Source organism: Prionailurus viverrinus, chromosome B1 (assembly GCF_022837055.1).
Source record: "Prionailurus viverrinus isolate Anna chromosome B1, UM_Priviv_1.0, whole genome shotgun sequence".
In the NCBI taxonomy this organism is placed as follows: domain Eukaryota; kingdom Metazoa; phylum Chordata; class Mammalia; order Carnivora; family Felidae; genus Prionailurus; species Prionailurus viverrinus.
The window spans coordinates 127,989,408-128,016,908 of record NC_062564.1 but is presented as its reverse complement, the minus strand read 5'-3'; the positions used below and the strand labels follow the sequence as shown (position 1 = coordinate 128,016,908).

The window sequence follows — 27,501 nt, the reverse complement described above, 5'->3', positions numbered from 1 at the left end:
CACTTATAACCAGAAGTTAAAGAATTGTTTTCCCTTTGGGTATACATAATATATACAGTCTCTGGGCTCTGAGAGTAGGAGTGACATTATCAAGATACATGTGTAAATATTTAGCAATATGAATTTATACATTACACTGGTATGGATAATGTTGAAAAATTTTAGAGAAAAGGAGATCATTGCTGAGTAGAATAGAGCTATTTTACTAGACTTGAGCTAGAAAGCTTCAAGGATAAGTAGAATTTGGATACGGGGACAAGTCTAGGTGAGATACTCAGGAAAACATGAGGAAAGTATCAAAAAGAAAAAGTTACCGCGTGTTGAAAGACAATGAGGAGGAATAATTTGGCTGAAGAGGATAGTGACAGGTGAATAGAAGCAGAGAAGCTAACAGAAAGTGTGCTACACCAGAGTACTGAAGATAGCTGCTATTTATGAAATACGTATGTGCTAAACATTTGATGTGTCTCATGTAGTATTTACCACAACTCTGTAAATTGGGCATTTATTACTTTTTTTTTTTGCATTTTATAAATTTGAGGAAATTGAGACTCAGGTAAGTATCCTACCAAAGTCACACAATAATTACAAATGGAACTAGGACTCAAGCCCAGGCTGGGGCTTATGTCCTCACTCAGGACCCCACACCAGCTCCATGAGGCTCTGAGGAGAATATCTGGACACAGGAGTATTTGAGGAATCCAAGGTGTGGGTTAAACAAGACAAAGCTTAATTGAGAAAAGCCATTTACAAGACTTTTGTAGTATTCCAGCTGTGAAGTGGGGAGAATATTCTCAGATTGAGGAGAAAAGATTAGAAAAAAAGGTATCGTTTGAAGAGGGGTAGAGAGGACTTGGTGGCAGTCAGAGGCGTGCATATAATCCAGAAATCTGAAAGGGAGACAATGTGCAGGTTCAAGTGGTCACAACAGCTTTCTCTTGTGTTCTCCTTCCAACTCTTATTTTTTCTTTTTCGACCATTTATTGCAAGTGTTGCATCAGCTCAGTTTCACCTCCGGGTAAAATCAACTGGAAAACGATTTCTAGATTATTTTTTTAAAATGTAAGTCACTACCCAGTGCATATTTATTTTAAGCAGCCTTCCAGCTTACAGACTTTCATTCTACAGTTGCTCAAATTACATTTACATATCCCTAGTGGTAGTCTTCTGTCTCACACATCAGGTACTGTTTTTAAAAATAAAAAAGTAAATAAATTTTACAAAATACATTCACACACACCACTGAAACCAACTGGTTTCATCACATCCACATTTTCTGTTCTGGATCAAGAAAACAAGATAATTTAGATGGTCGTGTTTATACAAAGTAAGAAAGAAAAATGTTTCAGGGGATGCAAAACAAAAGCGAGAGAGGGCATGAAAGATTCACTGTCAAATAGAGACTAAAGTAGAATAAAATAATAATATACATTTGTACATGCGTTTTCATTTAAAATAACAACATACTTTAACTAATAAAGTGTTAAAGGAAATTATTGTCTCTTCTCATATTATATGCATTTATTAAATAATGATTAGCCTTTGGAAACCATAAAATAATATACTATTCCTATTTCAGAGCTGTCCCTTTTAAAACATTTATTTTAAACCTAGAATTTTGAATTTATGGAACTTTGGCAAAAGAGAAAAAATGAAGTAGCTGATTAGTCAGTGATTTTTTTCTGTTTCCTGAATCTGCATAAATCTATTTTTGTGCCTAATATTCTGTGGACTTTACCCATCACCCTGACTGCTGCTTCTGGTGGAAAACCTAAGTAATTCACATTTGCTTCAGTGTTTGGCCTATGTAAATGAGAGTATAAGTACAATTGGTGATATTTCCCATATGGAGGTATCCCAAAAATATTCATCATTTGGGCACCATATGATTAGAGGTTAGTTTTATTAATCTCGTAAAGCGGTAGCCAAATTTTAAGAAAATTACCAGCCTTTACTGTCAAGAAGCAGACAGCATTCTTAATGCTGAACACAAACCCAACCATCAGATAGTGCAATCCCATGGAGTAGATTTTGAAGCGTTGCAAGATTCTATTTTCCTTGCACTTACATCACACAGCATTTGGGGAATACTTCATCCAAGGTACAAGAGTGGCCCTTATGAACAAGCGTCTTTATTAGAATTTTCTGAAAAAAAGTACTGAGGCACAGGGAAGATAAATGACTAGTGCAAAGCGCAGAGCAATATTTCAGCTGGATAATGAGCCCGTGACATTAGACCAAGCTGCTTTGCAAGAAATCTGATCAGTCCTTCATTATTTTGTAAGATTTGGGGTGTTTCTAGATCTCAGGAAGTATTGTTTCATTCAAAAAGGAGTTGTTTTACAAAAAGCATAGTTATTATAGTGGCATAAATTAGGTGTGACTAAAGGCTGAATTTTTAACAAAACACTTAAGAACTTAAAATTGGAAATGTGTATTACACTTGAAAGCGCACATACACTCACACACGTGTGCACACACGCGCGCACCTGAGAAGCAATTATAAGCCTCTCAAAAATACTCTATCCCATTATACTTACGTCATACTTTCCCATTCAAAACACTCATCCTACTCACCAGACTTAGCCCCAACATATTTTTCACAGGGAAAACTTGATGTCATTGAAGATAATCAAAGAATGTGGTGCTTTTTTATAGACCCTTAAAATATTGTAAGAATAACAACGTGGGAATAAGCACGTGGGCTTGCATGATAATTACCTTGATAGAAGGAACAACCATAGAATATGAGACATGAATATGACCTCAGCATGCATTTAGAATTCCCTTATTTTACAAATGTGAAACTAAGAAGAGAAGTTGGATGACCTGCCCAGACTTTAAATTTAGATCAGGAAAAACAAACAAAGAAACAAAAAAAACTTAGGTCGGAACGTGCCCTGGGGACCACAAATCCAGGTTCTCAGTCCAGGGTTCCACCCCCACCCTGTTCTGCCAATCTCTTTGTTGAAAAATCAGTTTTTTATCCTTAGAATTCATTACTAAAATAAATGTTTTCAGAAGCATAGCTATATCTTCTGTAAAGGAGCAGAAATATTAGTAAATATGTTTAACAGAGTCATAAACATGACTAGAACACCTGTTTAAAAATTGTCATTTTTGGAGCACCTGGGTAACTCAGTTGGTTAAACTTCTGACTTCAGCTCAGGTCATGATCTCACAGCTTGTGAGTTCCAGCCAGCACCAGGCTCTGTGCTAACAGCATGGAGCCTGGAGCCTGCTTCAGATTCTGTGTCTCCCTCCCTCTTTGCCCCTCACCATTCATGCTCTGTCTCTGTCCCTCTCCCTCAAAAATAAATAAAAATGAAAAAATAAATAAAAATTGTCATTACTTTATAGACATATAGAAAAAGTAGCACAAATAATAGAATGCTATGGATTGTGTTATAGAGAAACTACACTGTAGCCTAAAAGAATAGTTAACAATCATTGAAGACTTCCTGTGTGCCAGGTACTGTTCCAAGTGCCCTAACCATATGGCCATTGGATCTTTACAATAAACTTTTGAGGTAAATACTATGATTCACCTCATTTTACAGAAGAGGAAACCGAGTCAAGGAAAATATTTTCAGTTTCCAAGGTCATAAAGCTAATAAATAGCAGAGCCAGGTTTGAACCCATGCTGTCCAACGTTATGCAATGAGAGTTCCTCCTGCTATAAATAAGTCTAAGCTCATGCACCAGTGTTCACTAGAATAACAAGCTTCCAAATTGTCTTCAGGCCCGCTCAAGTAGCCACCTTCTTCTCTGCTAAAATGCCTATGGGCAATTCAGGTGATTTTCAGAAACTTAAACATCATGCCAACAGCCAAAGTCCTCCTTTATAGTGAGGGGGCAGATCCATTTGAAATTGAAGCTGTCTTATATCAGCTGATCAGAAGTAAACAATAAATGTATTGAAAATAGAAAGCTGTGGAAGATACTGCAGTTATTTTCCCTCTCTTTCCTTGTTTTGCTACAAACAGCTCAAGCCTGTACTAAACTGTAGTGATATATGTCACTTTTTTTATTCATTTCTTGTGTTTATACCTTGACATGTCCAATATGTTCTAAATTCTTAGCTTGAAAAGAAGAGCAAATCTATCTTATATCGTATTCCTCCTTTTTAATCTTCTGTAGACATATTATTCATATTTATTAGGTGTTCAATAAATTCTTGTTAAATGTTTGAGGGGAAAATAGTCCTGTTCTCCCTTCTGATTACTAAGGCAAGCAACATATTAGAGAATAGGATTCATGTTTATTCATTTAATCAACAAATATTTGTTGAGGAGCTACTTAGTGCTTCATACTATTTCGTTTTTCTAGAGAAAAAAATAGAGAACAAGTTTGACAGGGTTATTGCTTTCCTGGAGCCTACATTATACTGGAGAGTTGGAGGAGAAAACATGCAATAAGTAAGACAACAAGTAAGATAATTTCACATTGAAAAACATGCAATATAGAAAATGCAAGCGGGACAGAGAATAAAGATGGATCAGTGTTGGGATGGGTCACAAAAGATTCTTCTGAGGAAGCAACATTTGATTACAATCTTGAATGTAAAATGTGGGTAAAGAGTATTCTATGCATAGGCAACAGCAAATGTAAAAGCTCTGAAATGAGAACCAGCTTGGGAGTGTTTAAAGAATGGCAAAGAGTCCAGCATGGCACAGAGTGAACAAACAAGAGAGTGGTGTGAAAGGAAATGAAAGAGTTAGTCAGGCCCAGATGTGTTGTATGGTAGAAACTTGAAAAACATAATACAAACTGTAGATTCTTTCTCAATAACAAAGGCAAGCTTTTGGAAGTTTTTAAAAGAGGCGTATTTGTTACCTCTAACTGCTAAGGTAGAGAAGGAATATGGTAGAAAAGAGGGAGGGCAATAGAAGCAGTGAGCAAGAGTAAATGTGGGAAGATCAGTTAGGAAGCTAGCTCCATAATCAAGTGAAGAAGCAATAATGGCTAGGTCTAGGGCGGTATAATTAAGATGGTGAAAAGTGACAAGTTCCAGTCTCTCGTAGCTATAAAACTTATAGGACTGGCAAGTGGTATGGATGTGATGGTAAATAGAGGATTCAAGATAACTTTTTCTTCTGAACAAATAAGTGTATGGTGATTCCACTATCTGAGTTGGTCAAGCATGGTCAGAAGCAGGTTGAGAGCCAAGGGAATTAAGACTTTGGCCTGGGTTTGGTAAACTTGGCATTTTTATTAGACAGGAACTTAAATATATAAATGTGAAATTTAGGGTAGAAATCAATATAATAAGAGTTACAATTTGATAGGTAGAAGGAGCTAGTTATATGAAACGTGGGCTCTGGTTGCAGGACATTGGCCAAAAACCAAGTTCCTTCCATGTCTCTACTCATCCATCCTTGGTGAGTAAGATGGGCCTGTCCCCAGGCTGACCTGCCTTGTGACAAGAGGATGCTTACAGCAGCAACAGGGGCGATGTACTCCCCTGTTTCCGTTAAGGAGAAGAAAATGAGAGTTCTCTCTCCTCTAAAGCGTGAATATAAATCTGTCTCTTCAGCTTAATTAGTTCGTTGTAGGTCCTATGTGTACCCCTGGCCTGAGCAGACGCCATGAGAATATACACTTACAGTTCAAGCTGTCAGTCTATGGTGTGGAAGAGATATTGAAGAGTCCACTACAATGTCCCTTACAGCAAATCTGAAAGAGGAATTCATAGGTATTAGAGAATATAAGGAACAAAGGAGGAAGAATAATACCCATAATAATACTATCATTTATGGCACATTTATTGTTACTCCTCTAAACATTTCCATAGACTAACTCTTTAAATCCTCACAACACCCGAAGAGATAGGTGCTAGTACAACTTGTCAAGCTACAGTTAACAAATGGCTAACCCAGGATTTGAACCCTCACTCCAGAAGGCATACTGTAAACCAATACACTCTGACTAAAGGATGAAAATTGAAAGAGGGATGATACCATATACCCAGTTGGAAAGTTATAAATAGGAACATGGGGATGAGGGTGGTATGGAAAGGGAGAATGTGCTATTGGTTTTGCACACACTGAATTTGTGGTGACATCAAGAGGTCTATCTGAAAACTACCGAAAGTATGACACTAGAGAGGGGTAAGGTGGGGGAGAGAGACACAGATTTAGATTTATCAATACAAAGTTACAAAGGCGGGGGGAATCAAGAGAAAATATGTGCAGTGAGAAGAGAGCCCAGCACCGAGAACTGATATTACAGGAAAAACAGGAAGAGGCATTATTAGTCAAGAAATGCCTGGGAAAGTACATAATAAGTAATGACTGTAAATCTCACAATTTCTATATCCTCAGGATCTAGAGCAATCGTTGCAACAGAGTTGATGCTTGATAGCTATTTCTCTTTTGTTGTTGTTGTTGATCTGGGTTTTGTGAAAGCTATTTCTTAAAAAAAATTCATGAACTGCTGTTCTGGACTGCCTCAGCTCTGCTGTGGTTTACTCTGACTCAGTGGTTCTCAAACTTGAGCCAGTATGAGCATCACCTGGCAGGGCTGCTGAAACACAGATTGCTAGGCCCCAGCCCCAGAGTTCCTGATTATGTGAACATAATTTGCATTTCTAGCAAGTTCCAGATGAAGTCGAATGCTGCTGATTTGGAGTCCACACTTTGAGAGCTACTGCTCTAATACATGGTCTTGACTTCCTTGCTACTTACTGTTCTCACTCTCTCCCAGCATCCATTTTCCTGCTTCTTGTCCTTGTTTTCAATATCTTGATCTTCATACTCAGTCGTGTATGGATTATTCTCAATCTATATTACCTCTTTTAATTCTTGTAAAACATCATGAAAGGAAGGATTATTGTACCTCATTATGGATTAAGTAACTAAGGTTTAGTGAGCATAATGGGGAAAAATATTTTAGTATTGATTCTATGAACCTAAATTACACAGGGCTAAGCAGTTAAAGTTATGTCCTTTTGCACTTTTTCCTCAATTCCACTTGTCTAATTTCTTCCACCTCATCAACCATGAGATCTTCAACAACTAACATCACTTTCCATAACTGCTATATAGACGGTATCACATTATTTTTCAAATCCTTTTGTGGTGGTAGTTGTTCTTTTTGTATCTATAGAATCCTTATAATCAATCAGTTTCTCTGTAACCTGATCTAGTCTCAAACGGTTCTTTGTCTATGGGGGTCTTAAAAAATGGTATTAACTAGTGTAATGGATAGAAGTCATTGAGGTTTTTACCTCAACCTACTTTCTACTTGGCCATTATTGTTATACCAGTAAAATATATATTTCTTTTATTTTATTAGCAAAACAATTCCTTGAAAGTAGAAACTTTGTCTCTCATCACTAAATCTCTGGCTTTCATGGAGGGTGAAGAAAAATTTACAAATAAAATAAGTTGCTGTTTTTTTGTTTCTTCATTTTGTATTGTTTTGTTTTGACCTAAAGAAAGAATCAAGTTTCCTACTATATCCTCAAGGCTATATTCTTTTTTATATATTTTTTTTTAATTTACATCTAAGTTAGTTACCATATAGTGCAACAATGATTTCAGGACTAGATTCCTTAATTCCTGTACCCATTTAGCCCATCCCTCCACCCACAACCCTTCTAGCAACCCTCAGTTTATTCTCTATATTTAAGAGTCTCATGTTTTCTCCCCCTCCCTGTTTCTTTATTATTTTTGCTTCCCTTCCCTTATGTTCATCTGTTTTGTATCCTAATTTTCTCATATGAGTGAAGTCATATGATGTTTGTCTTTCTCTGACTGACTAATTTCACTTAGCATAATACCTTCTAGTTCCATCCACGTAGTTACAAATAGCAAGATTTCATTCTTTTTGATTGCAGAGTAATATTCCATTGTATATATATACCACATCTTCTTTATCCATTCATCCATTGATGGACATTTGGACTCTTTCCATACTTTGGCTATTGTCAATAGTGCTGCTATAAACATCGGGGTGCATGTGCCCCTTTGAAACAGTATACCTGTACCCTTGGATAAATACCTAGTAGTGCAATTGTTGGGTCATAGGGTAGTTATATTTTTAATTTTTTGAGGAACCTCCATACTGTTTTCCAGAGTGGCTGCACCAGTTTGCATTACCATCAGCAATGCAAAAGAGATCCTCTTTCACCGCATCCTCTCCAACATCTATTGTTGCCTGAGTTGTGAATGTTAAGGCTATATTCTTAGTGGCTTCCCCTACATTACATTATAAAGTCTATAGGACCTTTGTTAACTTCAAATCCAAGAATCATAAAGGGAAGCAAAAATAATATGAAAACAAGGAGGGGAACAAAACGTAAGAGACTCTTAAATACAGAGAACAAACTGAAGGTTGCTAGAGGGGTTGTGGGTGGGGTAATTGGCTAAATGGGTAAGAAGCATTAAGGAAGACACTTGTAGGGATGAGCACTGGGTGTTATACATAGGGGATGAATCACTGGAATCTACTCCTGAAATCATTATTGCACTATATGCTAACTAACTTGGATGTACATTACAAATAAATAAATAAATAAATAAATAAAATCCAAGAATCATAGATTCTTGAAACTAAACAGTAACTGTCTTTTGTTTCATAGCCAGTCTTATCCAGGTCACTTTAGAAAAACACAGTGCCTGAGCAGAGAGCTGAGTGAGCTATAATCATGTAGTTACATGCTGGCAGCGTTTAGATTACAGAGAAGTCCAGATTTCCCTACTATCAATCTTGTGTACTTCGTTCTATACCATAAACTAACAACCCTAAAATCCTAGTCCACCTCCTAGATTCTAAGACGTCCAAAGTTGAAGTAGATGTAAGTTTTGAATCAGATATTATGCAGACAAATAGAAAAACAGAAGAGATAAAAAGACTCCTACAAGACTCTTCTTGTCTGGTCTCTCTCCATTTTGCCACTCTTCCCCAGGAACTGCGTTCCAAGGCACTGGCCTACTCAGGGTGACTGCTTCTGCCTCAGGGCTTCATTCCAGCATTCATGTTTCCTCTGGCTGACTCCTGCTCAGCTTTCCACCTCAGTTTAAATAACCTTTCCATGTGAAGTGACTGGTGAAAGTCCAGTCATTGTTGTTGCCAGCTTCCAGTACCTTTTCCACAGATAGATACCAGCTCCAAGAAGATGTACACCAGCCCACTGTCAAGTGAGAAAAGAGAGAAAGAAGGACAATGTAGTCAGATGTTAACTCAATGAATTCAGTTCAAACAAACTTTATTTTGAGGGCGCCTGAATGGCTCAGTCAGTTAAGTGTCCAACTTCAGCTCAGGTCATGATCTCACAGCTGGTGAGTTTGAGCCCCCTGTCCGGCTCTGTGCTGACAGCTCAGAGCCTGGAGCCTGCTTCGGATTCTGTGTCTCCCACTGTCTCTACCCCTCTGTCTTCTCTTTAAAAAAATTTTTTTTGAAAAACAACTATATTTTATTCTGACTTTATAGCTGTCTTGTATGTGGAGAATTAAATATCTTTTCATTCAGTAAATTAGCAAAGAACTTCTTAATGCCCTTCCTTAATGAAACAAAAATTGAGCAACCTCAATCAAACCCCCTAAATATGTTGTTCTTTTCCTGAATTCTAAAAGTCTTGGAATTGCATATCCCTTATTCAGAATTACTGTGGAGTGTGGAGGAATAGAGAAGAGAAGGAGGAACCAAGAAACATGAGTATGTAAGCAACTTGCTGTAGAAAGGAAGTCTTGCTTCCTTTGTTAAGCACCTCAGTGCTTGATGTAGAGTTTGAAACACATGAGTTTCTCAGCTGATGCTGCTGACTCTTCTTTCAAATTCCTTATGTTAAAAACGTAAGTCCTTTGGGATGGTTTATGCAAAATTCTGTGTCCTACTTTAAGAACTTTTTTGACCTTTTTGCATGTAGAAAAATCTAAAAAATAAATGAGAAAGTAGCCTGTTCAAAAAGAAGCTTTTGAACAAATGTTCAAGCAAAACTTTTCTGTGTTATCATTGATTAAAATAAAAAGAGTAACAAACTAAAAGCTTTAAAAGGAGTTGTCCCTTTAAACCTTTTATATACACACTGCAAAAATATTCTATTCTGAAACAAATGCTTGTAGAGACACCTTAACTAAATACAAAAATGGTCAGGCCCTGGGTCTTACTCATGTGAAGCTGACCATTTGAGGGTCTCAAATAGCCATTGTGACCACCGTCTATAAAATCATTTCTCTGAAAGCTGGCTACCTCTAAGGTACAGATTCTGCAAAATCTCACAAAACATGGTAGGGAAATCCCTTTAGGAAAGATTTAAATAATGGGCCATTGCATAGCACTTTTAGAGTTTCTCACATCCTTTGCCAACATTGAATATCTATCTTAACCAGTTAGTTGATGTGTTCCCACAGGTTAGAATGTTCTTTTTCTTCACCACCAAAAATGACCTTATGTACATAGCCAGTTTTGCAGGTAGCACACGGGATTCATTCTTTTGATTAACACAGGATTTCCAGTTCGGAACTGTTGAAATGCACAGGAAGTGTTCCAAAAGGATTTGGTTACTTCGTGTAGCGTGAACTTATACACAGCAGATAGGCTACAGAATGAAACACCCGGTAAAGAGCATATTTGAATTCATAAGCTTTCCTTTCTTCTTTAGTTTTACCCTTTGGAAATCCATGCAACTGCTTTTAGGCAGAACATGTAATGTGGAGCCTTGCATTACCTCAATATTCCCATTTGTATGCCTATTTTGATACATCCACACCACAGGACCGATATGAAAAATAAGTTTAAACATGCAATAAAAATTTTATGGTCAACCTAAAAGGGAAATTTCTACTGAAACCAATGTAATCAACCCTATATAGTGTTCTTACTGTGTTTCAAGTTAGTGTAAATTGATTTGAAAAGAGAAAGAAAAAACAAACTAGCAATACTTCATTTCATTCAACATGTATTTATTTACCACCTACTATGTGCCAGACAGTCTATGAGACAGTGGATTTAGAGCTATGAATTACATATAACCCCAGTCTCCAAGCTGTCTAGTCTCTAGGAGGGAAGGCAAACAAATGAATAGGCTATTTTCTGTTCAATGTGATATGTGTTCTGGGAACAGAAGGAATCAGTATAGAACCCATATGAAAAGTATCGGGAAGGCTTCCTAGTGGAATTGATCTGAACAGACAATTTAAAATCTTTTTAATTTTTTTTTTTTTTGAGAGAGACAGAGCACGAGTCAGTGAGGGGCAGAGAGAGAGGGAGACACAGAATCCAAAGCAGCTCCAAGCTCTGAGCTTTCAGCACAGAGCCCAATGCAGGGCTCGAACTCATGGACCTGGAGATCATGACCTGAGCCAAAGTCAGACACTTAACCAGCTGAGCTACCCAGGCGCCCCTGAACAGACAATTTAAAGAGCAAAGTTGGTGACGGTTGATGGGGGCTGGTAGGGAGGGGAGGGTGGGTGATGGGTATTGAGGAGGGCACCTTTTGGGATGAGCACTGGGTGTTGTATGGAAACCAATTTGACAATAAACTTCATGTATTGAAAAAAAATAAAAAATAAAAAAATAAAGAGCAAAGTTGGTTGATGTTGTGGGCTGAATTGTGCCCCTAAAATTCGTATGCTGCAGTTCTAACCCCCAGTACCTCCAAATGTGAATTGGAAATAGCATCTTTAATGAAGTAATTAAGACTAAATGAGGTCATTAGGGCAAGCCCAATTCAATCTGACTGATGTCCTCATAAGAAGAGGAATTAGGACTCAGACACACACAGGAAAGACCATGTGAAGACACAGGGAGAGGACAAAAGCCATCTACAAGCCAAAGAGAGGGGCCTCAGAAGAACTTAGCCCTGCCCTGCTGATAGCTTGATCTAGGATTTCTAGCCTTCAGAACTGGAGGAAAATGAATTTCTGTTGTGTAAGCCACCCAGTCTGTGGTACTCCGTTACGGCAGCCCTAGCAGATTAATGCAGTCCACCAAGTACAGTACATTCTAAACAGAAGGAACAGGAGGAGAAGGCACTGTGTGGCTTTGAGCATAAGCCAGGGAGTGGCAGAAAATGACCCCAGGGAGGTACACAGAGCTGTAGCGGAGTACCTCCACCTGCTTCACAGGGCCCAGGCTACCAGGTCACAGCGTTCAGACTTGCTCCTGAGACTGAAAGGACACCATCAGAGGCTTCTAAGGGAGATTAGATATTAAAAGCTTACATTATATGATGTTTACTCTGCCTGCAGTGTTGATTATTGATTATCTGGAAGCAAGACTCTAGCAGCTGAGAGACCAATCAGAAATGTATGGCAGTAATCCAGATGAGAGATGACAGAAGTCTAAAATACAACGGAAATGAGGGGAAAAAAAGTAAACTTGAAACACAAGAGAACAATGTGGAAAAAAGCGAACAAAGCTACAGAACAAAAGATGAAAACAAAGTTGTCTGAGCAAACTTTGAGCCTCCCCCACACCATCACATTTTCACCCCAGTGGTTAGTTTTCTCAAAGTAGGCACATTCATAATGGCAGAGAAGGCACTGTCCATTTTTATTCGTTAATATATTTGGCAACATCTCCTAAGGCACCTGCCAACACCAGTGTATCTCAGGCTTATTCCCTTGAACTCTGAGGCCAGAGACACTAAATTCATTCACACTTCTAAAAAGAACATGGGTTGAGGCATATTCTCTAATACCTATATTTATAACACTTCCCAGAAGTGTTCTATTTTGTATGTGTGAAAATTGCCAACAGAGGACTCACAGACTCTCTTCACTTGTACCTCCAGCCTTGACATCCCTGAGGAAGAATAAACTGCCTTCTAAATATAGTTAGCTAAGAGAAAGGAGTGGGGGAGGAAGCAAAAAGGAGGAAGGAGGGGAAGTGGAAGGAAAGAAGGAGAGCAAGAGAGAGAGAGAGAGAGAGAGAGAGATTGTTTTTCCCCCACTAGTTGGAGTGCTTAGCTGATCTCTTTCTCTAAGCAACCTACTTTTAGTGCAAACGAATGAAGTTCCTCCCTTGGATGAGAGTGCAGTCCCTGCTGAATGTATACAAAGTCTGATTTTGTTAAGCCCTGTGCATGCTGGCAAGCAGGAGTTGGCAAGAAATAGGTAAAGTCAGTGTGTCTCACACATGAAAAAACTCTATTTGTCATCCAGGCAATGTTCAAATATTAGAAAGCTTTGTTTTTATTATCCTTCTCTTCAAAGCACTCCATTTCAAACGTCAGTATGCTTTCCAAATATAAGGACAGGTTTCAGCAAATCGCCAATCAAGATTTACTCTTTTATGTCCCAGGTGTTTCTTAATAAGTAGATTTATTGTAGCCCAGATGTCTGTCTGTCCGGTAGCCAAATTTTTCATGTTCTACATTTAGGGATCACATCCTCTTTCTTATCATATTTCCCAACTGCCCGTTAGGGCCTTTATCTTCTTTTTAAACACTACGTGACTTCCCAAACCAGGAAGTTTTTAAGGGAACATCACTTGGTTGTGCTTCCTGCAGAAGCCCAAGCACAAAGAGAAATGATAAAGGTCCAGCCCCTGCTTTATTCATAAAACACTTTGCAAAGTGCATTTAGTAATTTGCCATTGTAACCACTGACACCCAGAGCTTTCAGGGCCGAGTTCTGACACTGTATTTAGTTCATTCTTTGACTGCTCAGCTAAAACTTCCATTTGTATGCATTTATTCTGCTTCACACATTATGTTATCAGTCACTTTCAATATTTCAAAGTCACAGCAGGCTTTTTCTGACACACATTTGTCAGAATGAACTGCCTTGATTGCTATTATTATAGACTACAGTGCCTGAGTAAGGAGAAAAAGCATATGTAGTACCAGAATATTAAAACTGCCTGATAAAACAATAGATACAAGAGAATAAAAATAGAATAAATGCATATAAATGGATGCTTTAAAAGACCAGCAAAATGTAGGATTACAAAACAGGCATATAGAATTCAAAAACCCATGAAGAAAAATGTAATAAAAATTTTTTTGAAGAAGATAAAGGAGCCAATTGAAAATTCCACTGCCCCAATGTCAGCAAATAAGTGGATATTACATACTTCCTTTCCAGTGTTCAGAGATTCAAGTAGACTCTACTAATGGATGCTGTCATTGAATTTTAGCATGAAATCTACTACTGAACAGCAAACAATATAATAAAAACACATGCTTTGAACAAAAATAAACTTAATGAAAGCTGTAAGAAAATAACCAGACCTCCAGACCCCTTACCCCTTTATCATTCTTGAGCGTATCACCCAACAAAAGACCTATGTCCCATTTGCCTGCTCTTTGCTCCACCTTTTGACCATAACCGTATTTCAGAACTGCACACTTGGGAAGTACCATAGAAGTCAATTTTAGAATCTGAGAACATTAGTGCCTCTAGGGATGGATCTCCTTTAGAATCACTTAAATTTGAAGTCTTGCATAAAGAATAAGATAAGAAAATGAAACAAACCATAATATTTAGTTTGTCACATCCCCTCTTACAAGAAAATTAATAAAATACATAAATCTGATTCATTTTTATTCATGTCACAGATGAGAAAAACAGAAAAAGCATAGTTGTATTGCTCTTTTCTCTGGGGCGTTTATATAACTTTATAATTTTTCTCAGCCAATATATTCCTCAATGTATTTTTCTAAAGTAATATCCAAGAAATTAGGGAAGATGTAGAAAACCTCCATCCAACAGACACACAGTTTGGAAGCCCAAAATTAGAAGAAATTATAGAGCCCCTTCTCCAAAAGCCAAAAGATTTAGGTCATATACTTGCTTACTCTATTTCCAGAAATAAGATGTAATTCCTTTTAAAGAAATTATCTTCAATGAAAATGTTATTAGAAGCTCTGAAGTGAAGGATTGTTACTTTAATTTTGCTTGATAAAATGTCAAAAATCACATTTAGAAAACTTTAGGCAGATTAAATTATTCTGAGTCTCTCATCATCTCACCTACTCATTATTATCAACTCTTCACAAGTATTAATAGTGTTTTTCTGGTGTTTATTGATTCTTTGTGAACCATCTGATTATTATCATAACTCTAGATTCAGGCAAAAAAAGTCATTCCAGTGCATTACTCTACCAATATACATAGATAGAGTTCAGAAAAATGTGAAAAAAAATGTGAGAAATATGTTTATTAGCATAATTTTTATATTCATAGGCAAGTTTTTTATTAAAAGAATACCCTGTGGAATATTAAAATAATTCTTGAGATTTTTTAAATTACAAAATCATTATGACTCAGAAGGTATGCAGAATAGATCACAAAAATATTTTAACTACATATCATCACTACATCCAAGCAAATGTAAAACATTAAGAATTTTACTAAAATATCAATTTTATTTTAGAATAACAAAAATAATTGTTTCTAGGTGTCAATTAATGCTCTCTGAGGGGAAAAAAAAAGAATTGTTTACTGGAGTCAGTAGTCATTCTAGTGAAGTGTTTTTCTTCCTAATTAATGTGTTAGAAGGGATAAATATATTCTAGCTATGTGAGAACAATTTAAATTTATTTTCCATTAAAGAAGTAAATATTTTCAACCTTAATTATATCCCCCGTCTATGAAGACATTAAAATTAACAAGTGCCATAAAGTGTTAGAATTAGGGAACAAAAAAAAAACCCTAATATGTATTAATTATTTGTATTAATTAACCCAGCTAGTATTTTTGAAAAATCACTGTGTCAGCTTAGAACTACTATAGATGATTATGTCTAAGTTACTAAATAAAATAAATTTAATCTGTTCACCAATATACAAGTACCCTCATCAAGTAAAGTATATGTAAACACAGTGGAAATCTTAAGATAAATCCCCAAAACAGAGAATTGATACTTTTAGTAGATTTTCTCATTACAAAATTAAGTTCCTCATCTGCATATACACATCATACTTTACACAAACTCATATACCCTCCTTCATACACACACGCACACACACACACACACACACACACACACACACAGCTCTCAGTCATTCCACATTCTCAATCACACATTTCCATCCCCATATTTGATTCATAATTACCATACCGAAAAGGACCACTGTGACAAGAAGACAACCAATTCTAACTATCATTTCAATAAAATATCCCATAAGAAGGTCAGTATTTCTTGGATCCTTTTACACTATCTACTGTTTCAGAAAAGCTTATATGGTCAAGTTCATTGTTCAAGTAGGTTTGAATGTGTGATTGTTCTCATAGATGTTCTACTGCCCAGGGGAAAAACAGGTATCAATGTATTATCCTTGGTATGCTTTGGGCCTGTGGTATGTATAGAAGTCTGGTATCTGAGTAATTCTACCTGCCTATACATAATAATATGTCTTTAAGGATAAGTTCTTCTTTAGCTAGTCCTGCCTTCGGGTAGTATTTTATTCATATTTCTATCCCTTCATCCCCATTAGAATGTAGGCCTAGAAGTATAGAGATGTCTGTTTATTGTTTGCTCTATTCACTATTATATTCTTCACATATGCCTGGCATTTAATACTCTTTTGAATGACTGAATAAATATCTGAATTTCTGCTATTTTCCTCTAAGTATTATTATTTTAGATACAAATACCATAAGTGCTAACCATTCCAGGTTTAATTTTCTATGGCTTTTCACTATATTCTGATATTTCATTAGCTCTAGTTTATATGTACTGAAGCTTTTCGGTCCTGACAGAGAATAAGTCTTCTTACAAGGTTCAGCTAACATTTAACCGTACTGTTCTTGACAATATTGTAACAAGAGCATGACTATATCAGCCAGGGTTCATAAAGACCATCATCATCTTTCTGAAGTCAAATATTACCAAGTTCTTCAGTTCAGTATTTGTTGACTTCATACATTTGGTATAACCAATCACCCCTCAGAGTTGTAATATGTTGGATGTCTTCTTGAGATAACTGCACTTGCAAAGTACTGTGCATCTAGTAAACTTTCAACAGTATTAATGGAATAGAATGGACTCTTGCATGGGGCTATGTAGTTGTAAGATTTACTTTGGTGTTACATTTAGCAAAATAATGAAGACTTGGACCAAACAAACAAACAAAAAATATTACCCAGCACTCATATTCAGAAAGCAAAATATTCCACTCAAGTCTCTCCTTATGTGACTATCTGGAAGCTACACTGAAGGCAGAAATCTATAGTTGGATTGCCTAAGGTACAAATTTCTTGTAAAAGCTAATACAGCTGCCAATTTACTTTTGAGGGCAATCAGGATGTTCATTAGTAATTGAATTGAAGCAGAGAGGAACTTCATTTGTACCGAGTCAGTGACCTGGATCGTTTTCAGAATGAGTATTGAGCTGAAATGGGCCATTCATTCCTACTTCCTTTGGGATCCTGTACAAAAAGATTATTACTCTTACCTTCTACTAATAGGGATAGGGATTTTCAGGAGCAGAAAGCAAGGCTTTATGTTTACCACTTGTATCTTCGGGTAATATTTATATGTGATTTTTTTATTACTCTTAGAGCATGAGATGAACCTTATCATTTTGAACTTGAACCCATGGAAGTGATTCCAACACCTTCAGCTGGTAGCTAATTGAAATACGATGATGGTACACTGTGGTGAATCAAAGTTTTCAGAGTGGAGAAGGGAGGTTAAAAATTAAATAGATATATCTGGAGCATGGTCAATAGAAGTTGGTATAAAATTACAGAAACTTCAGGAAATTTTAGAGTGGTGTTATTATTGAGTATTGAAATAATACCACTCTAATAATTTTAGTAGCAAAAGCCTATATAGGGCATATTATAACCAGGCACTCTTCTAAGAGCTTTACATGTATTATCATTTAATCTTCACAACTATCCTGTTTGCAGATGAAAAAAATGGAGGTTACAAAAAGGTTAAATAACTTGCCCAAGATCATATGAGTGGCAAGTGATGGATCTGGTGTTCAGACCTTGAAACTCTGGCTCCAGAATTCATGCTTTTAACTTTGAGACTCTATCACGTCTGGAGGGCTGAGGAAATGGGCCACCAAGATTATAGTGCCTTCAGATTCTGATTACTTCCAGGGGAAGAATTAGTCACAAGTAATGAGGATGCTCACCTGAATAGCAACATTCTCATCATCGGGGACAGGAGCAATTTTAGTATTTGATCACGCTCCATCTCTAGTGAGTTGTTTTAATAGAAACACTGAACAAAGCAACTGAAATAACTGTTTTTATCCAAAATTTGTGTAAGAACAGGAGAGCACTTGGTAACAAAGCTTTGTAACCAATTAACAGAGAATGGCACAAAGGATAAAGTACCCTCACACTTCTATGGACACCCCAGGCAGTGGAGTCTGCATTGAAACAGGGACCATAATGGGCATAAGGCAGAGCCTGCCTGGCTTCAGTGGTAACGCGAGCAGCAGGAAGACATTCTAACACAACTTAGACACCAGCAGCAATAGCAACATTCGTTAGACTTCCATGGTTCTGAAGGTTCTTGGATTGGGCAAAAGGTGCCAAGAACTGAAGAAATGGAGGAAAAGAGCCACATCGCAGCTTAAAGTCCAAGAGGTCTTATAAAACTTCCACAGGGGATTTCCAAAACTAATTAAAAAGAAACAAGAAGCAGGAGGACAAGCAAGATGAATACTGCTTGATTCCAAAACTGTCATCGCACCTCCCTCACTGGGTATAAGGGAAATAAAGTGGGCAGGTATAAGCTGAAAACAGCAGACTGCATATTCATCCACAAATCACTAGTCATCTTTTTTAGGTGTTTTGGAGATATGGTCATCATGTCATATTTAAAAAAATACATACTGAAATTCACTTTGTCAAATAGAAAGTTTTGATGTTAAAAGAAAAAAACTTTTATTGGATAGATGTCATACCTTAGGAAGTGGTGATGAATGCCAGCTTGCATTCCATTTTTTCGACTTTTTAGAGCTTGCATTTTGCCATAAATTTCTCTGCACTAGATGATTGGCAGGCGAGAGTAAGACATCAGGAAGAAGAGATATAAAGTAGGCAGATTGCAGACCTAAACACAGCTGAGTCATCAGTGAGAATTTCCATTCCATTCTCATTCTCTTTTAAATTTTAAATTGACTTTACTGTTAAAAAGACTCAGTACTGAGGATGTAAGAGCTAGTTCTCAAATTGAAAACTTTGTCAAGATATGAGATTTGACCGCTTTGTACTATATGATTTTGCATTATAGTTTTAATAGTCTCTTTGCATAATAGAATCTCTGATTTACTAAAAAAAATAGCTTTAATATATGACTCATTATTTTAGATTTACAATATCTGCATTGTTATGATAATAGTGTCAAAAATAAAGCACTATCAGTGATTCTTTTTTTCTGATCCATAGTTGGAGGTCTAACAAAAAAAAAAGGACTCTGGAACAATTAGAATTGAATTTTAGAACATTATCCACATGAATTATTTCTAACAAAGGGTATTCTCTTGTGACAAGCAGGGGAATCCTGTATTTCCAGCTACATTTACTCAGTGTTTTAATGTCAGTCAGATTGCTATTCCAGTCAAAATAGCTTCTATATATGTAAAATTATGGTTATTTCTCAAATTATACGGTTTTTTCAAGTGAAACCACATTTAAATGGTGTTATTTTGACTTACCAGTAGACACATGTAGTCACTTAAAGGAGTTTTATATTACAAGACAGTGCTTGAAGAAAAAAAGAACACTTTCTATAATTTCATAGCAAGGAAAAAAAGTAAAAGGGAGACTATTTAATTCAAGTGGATATTTGTGTATTAGAAATTAGAAATTAGAAATTATTTTATTATTTTGGTTGAAACTCCTATCAAGAAATGTGAGAAGCACTTTCATTAAATGAGACACACACCTGTCCGCCCCCCCAATTTGTAAGCAACAGTTTTAAAGATGTAAGAGTCAAATTTTTAAATTAAGACTATGTCAAGAACTATGAAGGGTCTGAGATTTTATACTACTTATGGGTACCAAACTAGCCTGCCACCATTCATAGATGCTGGCAGAAGACATGAGATTCCTGGACCAGAAATGAAGGACTTTATTACTCATGGCAGAAGGAACAGCATGGGCTTCATGCTTTCAAGATCACCTTGCTCCCAAGTCCAGTGGAAATAATGCAGAGGCAAGCCCAGATGGTTCCTACTTACAGAGTGGGATTAGGAAACCCCAGTCTAATGCTGGGTCTACTAGAAAACCTGCCCAAACAAGAGGGAGACATTACCTCTATGCACAAACCTCCCTGCACAAGAGGGAGACATTACCTCTATTATCCAGACAAAGAAAAAATAAATCTGTCTCTATCCCCTAAGGCTGTTTGCTAGGCAAACATCCTTGAAAAGAGTCTAAGACAAAAGCTGTTACAAGGCATGTAGAAACAAAATGGAGAATTACCCTTCAACAAAATATTGTAATAGAAACTCAGTATTTACAATTATGTATTTGAGAACTCACTTACTCACTGAAATTTATTTGTGAGCCTAAAATCAATGCCTGCAGTATTTCCAGTCATTTGCAGACACATGCAGATCTTCCTGACACTCAAGTCCCCTGATAAGGTCAAACAAGGGGACTAGCTGACCTCTTTTCTAGCTCACATATAAGTCTACTAACTGTCATGTATTTTGCATTTTTGTGTCCTTTTTTTTTGGGGGGGGGGTGATGATTTTGCTATTTAAAATGACCCTGAATAGTGCTGAAGTACTGTCTAGTATTCCTAAATGCAGGAAGGCTGTGGTGTGTCATAAGGAAAAAATGTGTGTGTTAAAACATGCTTCATTCAGGCTAAAGTTACAGTGCTGTTGGCTGTGAGTTAAGTTCGCGAATCAAAAATATATATTAAATACAATATCATTAAACAGAAACAGGCATAAAGTAAGGGTATGTATTGATGTTTATGAAAATACTATTACCAAAGACTCACAGGCACCTAACCCCATATTTCCCCTAGGAGCAATGATTCAGTATTCAGTAATTCAGTGTATGCAGCAACTTTACAGACGATCACTGCCATGAGTAATGAGAATTAACTGTACAGTCAGCCACAAATGGTACCAACACTGCTTCCACTCTTGTTCCCTCATGGCCTATCATCAACAAAACAGCATGAGTGATCTTTATAAAACTTAAGTTTAATCATGACTCAGCTCTGTTCAAAGTTCTCCAATGACTTTCCGCTCTCAGAATTAAAAAAAAAAAAGTTATCCTAATGGTCTATAGCAGCTGAGTTCCTCATGTCACCTCTGTGGCTTCTGGTCTCAGCTTCTTCCACTGTCCCCTTCCTCATTCTACTCCAGCCCCCCTGCTTCCTTGCTGTTTATGGAACACTCCAGGCAGGTTCCTGCCTCCAGACCCCTGCACTTATTTTTCCTCTGATAAAAGAGCTCTCTCTTTGTCCAGATATCTCAATGACATGTTTCCTCATCTCTTTCAGGTCTTTGCAAAACTGTCATCTTCTCATTGAGGCTATCACTGAGCAACCCATTAAAGTTGCAAACCGGCCCCCCCCGACCCTCACACTCCCCATTAGCCATCCCTGTTTTCTTCTTCTTCATAGCGCTGCCACCATCTGACATAGCATAAATATTATGTGTATATTTGTTTATCTGTATCCTTCCCACAATATGTGGGAATATTGCAAAATATGTGATTATTGCTTGTTTTGTTCATGGCTGCATATCCCGAACCTAGAACAGTGATTGCCTCATAAGAGATTTTTCACAAATATTTGTTGAATAAATGAAATTTTTAAATCTCTTGGACTTTTCAGGGATGTTCTTTTTGCAGTACTGTAAGCTCTACCTTAATCTGTTTCTAAAGAAAGTTCCTAAGAACATTTCTTCAAAACAAATAAATAAGCATTGAGAGAAGCAGAGCTTGAAAATCTTGCTCAGGCTCAGCAAGGCTAGAAAGCTTACTAGGAAAAAGTAGCAAAGTATTTTCAAGCTGTCTTGAAAAGAGAGGAATGGAAAATCTTTTCATTTTTTACATTGACAGCAATGTCTTCAGTAGCATGAAAGTTGATATTAGACCATCAAAATAACTGATATTTTTTTAAACGCTGCTTACTTAAAAAAAAGGGCTGTGTCTCTATAATTTCTATGTCCAGTGGTATCAGATCGAACATATCCCTCATGAAGGAAAAAGAGTGCTTTCTCTTTGGAAAACAAAACAATTAGAGTCTAGCTAAACTGCCCACAAAACATGAACGCTTTCATTTAACTAACCGAGAACACATAGTGTGTTTAATTCCTAAATAAAGAAGCAATCTCCATTAATAGAAGGCAGGTCCCCTACATGCATGTTTCTCACTGCACCTAAACAGATAGTAAGAGAACTAATTGTGCTTCAGCACGTTGCCACAGACAACCACAGATAAATGGAACAAATACCAAGCAAGCTTTGCAACAGACATTTGGTTTGGGGTTAACTCTAATTCTTAGTTTTACCATCAGGTGGTTTTCTTATGCTATTTTAATCGAAATTTCTCCAACTCCTCACACTTGGGGAGTGCAAACAGGGCCACATCATCTATAAGAGCTTCAGATATACTGGCTCATGCCCAATAGAACATAGGACCTCCAGCCTACCTTCAGTGTTTTACATATTTATTATATGTGGGTTATTTTGGGTGCTCATGAAGAATCCTCTCAAGATTTTCCATCTGCTCATGTCCGCCAAAACCATTTGAGAGCAGCATTTTGTCTACTCAAGATGCATCATAAAAACACACATATGTACCAAGGGTGCAAACACTTGGGGGCCAAAGCAGAGCCCATTTTCCCATAGTCCTCATTAAGCTCAAGCCATGCTATACCCCAAGTAAGAACTCTGCTCTCCTGAGCTGGGTCACACTTGGACAATTTGTGAGAGCAACACTTATGTCTGTTTCTGCTGGCAACCTCTCTGTGTAAAGGGCTCAAAGAGTAATATATTTTGACAGAGTCAGAAGCACACACACACACACACACACACATATATATATATATATATATATATATATACACACACACATACATACATGTATATAACTGTAATATGGCCCTGGGGTAAGAGCCATAAGATACAAAGTGCTACTGGAATATGAAGGTGATAGAGGACTTTATAAGGGAAGGCCTCATGATGGAAGAAGCATTTATATAGACCTCAATTGATGGGAGGTCTATATGTATCATCATTCTTATCATTTAATCCAGGGCTACAAAATTCCCTTCTTCATTTTTCCTGATTCCTATATTTCAAGAAGGCAATCTAAAACTCTAATGTATTACTGGACTCACTTGAAAAATCTCTCATACAGAAAGTAGTTATATACAGTGTCTCACTGAGAAAGTATTAGAATCTATGCTTTGGTCTGTGCTATTTAGGGTGGTCTTGTTCATACAAAATGTGGTTTCAAAATTATTTCTGCTCAAAAATATCCTGCATTTATGGAACCTGCATTCTAGTGCTATAGAGGACAATAATGCGAGACAAGGAGAAAAACGAACGGCATGGGTTGTGGGTCAGTGATTACTAATTTGTGCATAATGGTCAAGGATAGACTCTTTAAGTGACATGAGAACAGAAAAATGAAGGCAGTGAAGGAGCAAGGAATTCAGATATCTGGGGAAAAGCATTCCAGGTGGAGGGACTAGCCATGCAAAGTCCCTGAGTTGGGGTGTGATTGACAGTGTGCTCAAGGTAAAGGGAAGAAGCAGAGCAAATGAATAAGAGGAAAGGTGGTAGGAGTTGAAGTCAAAGAGGTGGCCCAGGGCCAGATCACATAACACTTTATAAGGACTTTGTCAGGACTTTGCTTTTAATTTAATTGAGGTGGAAAAACATTAAAAGTTCTGAGCAGAAAAATGGTACTACCTGAATACAGGCTTGAAAACATCACAGTGAATGCTTTGTTGTGTGCAAGCTGAGGTGGACAAAGTGGAAGCAGGGAGACCAATTAGGAGGCTTCTGCAATATATAATGGTGACTCGGCCCTAATGGTAGTGGCGAAGGGTATGCCAAGTGGTCCAATTCTGAATAAATAAGGGAATTTGCTAAAAGGTTACAGGGTTTGAAAGAAAGAGAAGAGTCAAGCATGACTCCAAGGACTCCAAGGCTGTTGGTATGAAAAACTGGGAGGGTAGAGTTGCCATTTAATGAGATGGGAAACCTATAGGAGGAACATGTCAGGGTAGGTGGGGATGTGAAAATTGGGAAATCAGTTCTGGAAAATGAGACCTTTGAGGTTTTCGAGTTCACCCAATTTGGGTTAGATTTGCCCTTGCTCTACAGCTGATTAGCTATACAATCTCTGGCATTAACTCAGCTCTTCTGAGGCCCCATTTCCTTATCTGTTTCATGGAGATAACAGAACCCAACACGTAGGATAGACTTGTGAGGATTCCAAAAAGGAGAAGTGTAAAGTACATAAAACAAAACGTGTAATGGAAGATAAGATGAAATAAAATCAAGTATATATAAATGATTAATAAGTGGAGTTATTATAACCTCCTCCGTGAGATTACGTGTGAGGATTCTTAGAGCACTGTGAAATCTATTTGCGGAAAACGTTCTAAGATTGTGTTTTAAAGAGATGGATTCTAAATAAACACTTAAGAAGGGGGATCTTCATCTCATATCATCTAGTTTCTATGTTCATGCTAGCAATTCATCCTTTACTTGGGAACTCCTTTTCCTGTCATACTACTGTCAGTGTTCTGTGCTCTTTCATAGATGTTTCATTGTTTTCTCATCACTTAAGCCAGAAAGCAAAATCATCAATCAGTCTGGTGGAGACTTAGGTACAAACCAGTAAATATACTCTTGGCTTTATTCTTTTGGAATTTATGTAATGCCTCAGATCGTCAAGCCATCACAGTACTATTCTGATTTATCTGCCTCATGCTGTTCTCCAAAATTTCTAATTCATACTCTCCTTTCCGAACATCTTGTTTACTCCTAATAGATTATTATTGCAAGTGGCATAGCTTCTGGTATAATTGGTCTGGATTAAAAACAAGATAAATAGCTTTGTTCTCAGAACAGACTGACCTGACATATTTCCCTAACGCGCAGTTATAGGGTTTGATTCCAGTTCAGTCCCTCCATCCTCAACATCAGGGCTTGTCAGCTGCCTACATTCCCAAGATAAAAGTTTCTCCAAACTGCACTTCACTATGTCCTTTCTTCAGTCATTCTTCCTGCATATTGATGTGACATCTTTAAGCCCACTTTAAGGTGGGGCTTCGTGTCCTCCATTCTTGTCACAAAGCTAGTCCACAGACAGCAGTAAGAACTGCTTCACTCCCAGTGTGCTCTGCCTTCTCAAAATAGGTTATTTGTTGTTATACTTGGCACCTAAGTCAAGTGCCAGTCAAGTATCTTTTAAAGCCTGTTTTGAGGGGCTCCTGGGTGGCTCAGAAGGCTAAGCGTCCAACTCTCGGTTTTGGCTCAGGTCATGATCTCATGGTTCATGAGTCTGACCCTACATCATGCTCTGTGCTAAAAGAGTGGAGCCTGCTTGGGATTCTCTCTCTCTCTCTCTCTCTCTCTCTCTCTCTCTCTCTTTCCCCATCCCTGCCTCACTCTCTCTCTCTTTTGCTCTCTCTCTCAAAATAAATAAACTTAAAAAAAAATAAAGCCTGTTTTGATAACTAAGTGTTCTGAGTTTCACACTTACTAAGTTGTTTGAATGTACCACATCTTTTTGTATCATCTTAGAGATTCTCCCTCTTAAATTTCCAACTTCATTTATCACCATGGCCACGTCTATTCCACCCCTGCCTCCATTTTTGGAGTACATTCAGAATTCCTGAAGAAATCCCTGAATTTACATGTCACCATATTTTTTGCCACTTCCTGAAATATCTCTATTCCTCACCCATATGAAATTTTACTCAGTCTTGAAGATTCAGTTCTTTTTTTTTTTCAAGATTCAGTTCTGATATTGCTTCTTCTTTGAAGTCACTTCATTCTGCACTGACTCATCCCTACTATACTTATCAGAGGAGATCTTATAGTACTTGTGTGCATGTCCTCAATTGACCATGAGCCCCTGCAGGGCAGGCACTATAACTGGCTTATGTTTTACTTCCCTAACTGCCTAGAATGTAACAAGTGGTCTGTAAATGTCTGTTAAAATAATACACTTCTTTTTCATATTGTCATTTTTTTTTTATCAGCTATGTCTTCATTGTCAGCATTGTTCTAGCATAACTGGCAGTCCAGGTGAGTTTTATGCTGCCAAATTCAATTTTCTTATCTCAACAAATTGAAGCATCTTCTATATGACTTTTAATGAATTTTGACTTAGGAATGCATGAATTAATGTGTAATTCCTTTCATAGAGGTGCTTACAATATGGAAGGAGAAACTGGCAAGTAAATAATCAATCAATATGTTGTGCAACATATGCTGATAACTGATGAATAAATAATTAAAATATTATGCAGCAGGGTGCTGGATGGCTCAGGTGGATAAGCGTCAGACTCTTGGTTTCAGTGCAGGTCATGATTTCACAGTCCATGGGTTCAAGCCCCACATCAGGCTCCACACTGGCAGCGCACAGACTGCTTGGGATTCTCTGTCTCCCTCTCTCTCTGCCCTTCCCCTGCTCAAGCTTGCTCTCTCTCTCTCACACAAAATAAATAAATAAACATTATATATATATATATATATATATACACATATATATATATAGCATCATATATATTAGAATCAAAGTAATAGTTTTCAGAGTGGTATTTGAGCAGCTGAAGAATTTCAGAGGAAGACCTGTCTTGGGTGTTGTTATGTGCGGTTTGGCCAACTGAGAAGTACAACAAATATTTTAAGGACCTAAAACAGTGCTTTGCATATGCAGGGCACTCTATCATTGCTGTTTGTTGAATTAATTACATGGTGGCAGCTAGAATGGAAGTTTGAAGACAACATTCAGGTGAGGTTGCTAGTAAGGCACTTTAAGTGCACTATGATGTTGATATGGTTTTCCTGCCTTACTGTAGACCGAAGCTTTCAGTCACTTGTATCCTCATCAGAGGACTCCCTGGGTCTCACATAAATAAGGTGATCAAAAGAATAAGACCAAGTAGTTTCCCACATTATTAAGATGGCATCCTAACAGCAGTTTCCAGATTCTTCCTAAAAAGCATAGCTATCGTTCAGAATGGACCCATAGCATTAATGTAAAAAAGGAAAGAAAATCATTATGAGATTGTTTTTTAATACAAGGACACTTCTTCAAGTGATTGTCAAATTTCAGGTTGATATCAGATGCTATAATTTTATTTATAATGAAATAAAAACTTTCCACATCTATTGAAAGCCTATTATGTGATGGCTTTTTTCCTAGGGTACAGAGATGCAAAGACAAATAAGATGACCCTTACCTCCAACTGGTTTGTTTGAACTGACTGAAAAATAAATAAATAAAACAATTCGGTATACCATAGGAAAGGTTAACTCAGAGGTGTACGTGGGTTTTTAAAGAAAACAAGGAAGAGAATCTAAATCAGACTGGTAAGCAAAGGGAGTTTCTTGAAAGAATAGTGTGTTTAAACTGATTTTGAAGGGG

The 27,501-nt window shown here is 37.2% G+C and overlaps 1 protein-coding gene across 1 annotated transcript in view; it reads left to right on the top strand.

Moving 5' to 3' along the window:
* The window catches only part of GRID2 (glutamate ionotropic receptor delta type subunit 2), a 1,470,351-nt gene that overhangs the window by 1,363,974 nt on the left and 78,876 nt on the right, over positions 1–27,501 (top strand). The window lies entirely within an intron of this gene.